The 3494-nt window shown below is 39.6% G+C and overlaps 1 protein-coding gene across 6 annotated transcripts in view; it reads right to left on the reverse strand.

Annotated features, from left to right (window-relative positions):
* The window catches only part of Qrich1 (glutamine rich 1), a 50030-nt gene that overhangs the window by 3235 nt on the left and 43301 nt on the right, over positions 1-3494 (reverse strand). The gene's annotated exons all lie outside the window — the stretch shown is intronic.

Genomic DNA, 3494 nt, shown 5'->3' on the forward strand with positions numbered 1-3494 from the left:
ATAAATAAATTTTTTTTTTCCCTTTTTCTTTTGTACTGGGGCTGGAACTTGGGCCCTTGCACTTGCAAAGCAGGTGACAGAACCACTGAGCCAAATCCCTAGCCCAGCTGTATGTATTTCTAATAAGTTCAAAGGTCATACAGCTAGTGCTGCCTAACATGGTTACGATTACCTGACAAATTATTCTCAAATCTAAGGCTAACATGGAGGCAAAAGGAAAGCCCTCAGAGAGAATGAGATACATAAAACTACACCACAAAAATATGCATATATGCATACTTCTTTTCAAGAGCTTTCAAGGTATTTTTCAAGGTGTCCGTGGCCCTTTGGCCTTTACCAAATCTCTATCTCTAGAAAGTAAGTCCACTTTCAACCCTTCTCAAATATCAAGATTGATATTTGAACTATTATAAAACGCTTGCAATATTGCAGTTGTTACTGTGTGAAACCCTGGCCAGTGGGCAGGAGTGGTGCCAGGATCGCACCAAAGGAAGATGACACTTGGTGTGACTACTAAAGACCCTTTGTGTATTCAAATCAGTAATGTCCAATTGACCGCATGCTGGCGGCATGGTAGAATATAACAGGGAGCATTTTCCTACAGGATTTCCTCTAAGCAGATGGCAAAGGTCAGATTTGGTGAAGTAGAAAAAAAAAATACGCTGGCCAATACAGTTCTCTTTTCTGGTCTTGCCAAAGCTAGATCTTTAAAATGAGTTAACAATGATTCTTAAGAAAACAACATTTAGCTGGGTATGGTGGCGCACACCTGTACTCCCAGCACTCGGAAGGCTGAGGCAGGAGGATTGCTGTGAGTTCAAGACCAGCCTGGACTACATTGTGAGTTCCAGGTCAGTCTCGACTACATAGTGAGACTCCTGTCTCAAAAAACAAACAAAAAAAATGTTTAGGGCTGGGGATTTAGCTCAGTGGTTCCAGAGCCTGCCTCGCAAACACAAGGACCCAAGTTTGATCCCTAGTAACAAAAAAAAAAACAAAACAAAACAATGTTTAATTGCCCATCACTTGGGAAACTGCTAAACCAACTCATTACTGTGAAAACAGATCAAGAAAAAGAAACAAACCCTTATTTTGCCTTGTCTATACAATGAGGACTGCCTGGAATCCAGAATTGAGGGAGAGCTGTTCTTTATATTCCCAAGAATGATGAAGAAATAGCAACATGAGAAGACCATTTTTCAGCCCACAATTCAATGGATCCATACAGTATGGGCATTGTGATAGAGGAAAAGCCAACTACTATGTGAAGGAAAAATGACAGAAACGAATAAAACTGGAATGAATTTTTTAATCCAATTAGCAATAAACTATAAATACTGAGAAAAAAATACACTAAACTAAACCAAAATGAACAAGTCAACGAAAACCAGATGCACTGACTGAAAAGGCTAGTTTAACAGACCTTTTACAAATGGGAAGGAGATCTACAGAAGGGGAGGGAAAGTAAAAAAAGATGTACAGCCAGGCTTGGTGACTCATGCCTGTAATCCCAGCACTCTGGAGCCTGAGGCAGCAGCATCACTGCCAGTTCAAGGCCAGTCTGGACTACATATTAAGACCCCCAACTACAAAAAAGAAAAGAAAAAGAAGAAAGGGCTGGGGATTTGGCTGAATGGTTCCACTGCCTGCCTCACAAGTGCAAGGGCCCGTTCGATCCCATGCCAAAAACAAAAAAGCTAGGTGTGGTGGGGCACACCTGCAATCCCAGCACTTGGGAGACTGAGGCAGGAGGATCACTGTGAGTTTGAGACCAGCCTGGGCTACACAGTGAGTTCTAGGTCAGTCTCAACTACATGTGAGACCCTGTATCAAAAAACAAAAACCAAAAAACAACAACAACAACAACAACAAAAAAAGAGAAAAGAAAAGACAAGACAAGACAAGACAAGAAAACCAGAAGCTAGGCACACAACTGTAATTCCAGAACTTGAGAGTTTGAGGCTACCCTGTGTTAGCTAGTGAGTTTAAATCCTGCCTGAACTGCACAGCAAAGGCACTCTGTGTTAAAAATTTGCATTAAAAAAAAATACAGCCAAAAAGGAAAAGGACTGGTTTATACAGAAAAAAACATACAGGAGAAAAATTAAACGTGTTAAAAGTCATAACCAATTTCAACACATGGGCTTACTTCTGCTCTGATTCAGATAAACTGAAATAATGAAATATATGAGACAGTCAGAAATTTGAACATGGGCAGATTCTGGTAAAATTGCTTTATTCTGAGGGGTCTCCCCCCTGACCCCTGGTACCGGGAATCAAACTCAGGACCTTGCACTTGAGGCAGGCACAGCACCTCTGAGCTAAATCCCCAGCCCATTTTGAGGTTTTTAATTAAAGTATAATGCAATAGGATATATCAAAACACAAAATACTTACTGATAAAGCATCCTGAATTCTTGTCAAAAATAATACAGAAGGGGGGAAGAATATGGTGGTACACAAAAACAAATCTTGTCATGGACAATGGGTAAATGGGTATATGGTAGTTTATTAATGCAGTCTGTGCTTTTTTATATATGCTAGAAACTTCCATAATAAATAGACTAGAACACTGAACTTTAAATTTTTTTGTTGTTGTTGTTTTGTTTTTTGAGACAGAGTCTTGCCTATGTAGCTGAGGCTGGCCCACCTCAAAATCACTATGTAGCCCAAGCTAGCCTCGAACTCAAGACAATCCTCCTGCCTCAGCCTACCCACTACTGAGATTACAGGTGTGTGCCACCACGCCTGGCACACACACACATATACATATATATATATCCATATGCTTAGCTTAAAAATCTGCAAATCATTTAAGAAGTGATTCACTCACTCATTTTTGTTATAACAGTCCATCACAGAAGCCCTCCCCATAACGCCATTAACACTCATTCCCAGATATTCTGCTCTTCAAAACACTTGAATAAAAACTCACATAATTCAGGAGAAGTTTTCAACCTTGTTTGAGTAGATAACAAAAAGCGCAACTTCTGTATCATAAGGTAAGAATGTTAACTTTTCAAATGCCAAACTATCTTCCAAAGTGGTTGTGCCATTTTTTATTTTCACCAGAAACGAATGACACTTCCTATTGCTCCATATCCACAAAAGTACTTGATGTTGTCAGTATTTTGGATTTGAGCCATTTAAATAAGCATACAGTGCTTTTCACACTGTTTTATTGTACAACTCACAAAAGTATACAATAATGAACTCTTCACATACTTATCATCTGTGTATCTTCTTTGGCTAGGTATTTCCTCAGCTCTTTTCTTCCATTTTAAAAACCAGGCTATTTGTTTTCCTATTGGTGAGTACTAAAAATTCTCTGTAGAGATTGGGATTGTGTACATAGCAGGCTAAATTCAATTCCTATCACCAAAACAAAAAGAGACTAAACAAGAATAATTCCTAGAGAGGCCAGGGATTTAGCTCAGTGGTTCTGTCGCCTGCCTTCTCCCAAGCACAAGGACCTGAGTTCAATCCCTGGTACC

This window comes from Fukomys damarensis, unplaced genomic scaffold (assembly GCF_012274545.1).
Source record: "Fukomys damarensis isolate Sample0158 unplaced genomic scaffold, DMR_v1.0_HiC HiC_scaffold_37, whole genome shotgun sequence".
Classification (NCBI taxonomy): Eukaryota; Metazoa; Chordata; class Mammalia; order Rodentia; family Bathyergidae; genus Fukomys; species Fukomys damarensis.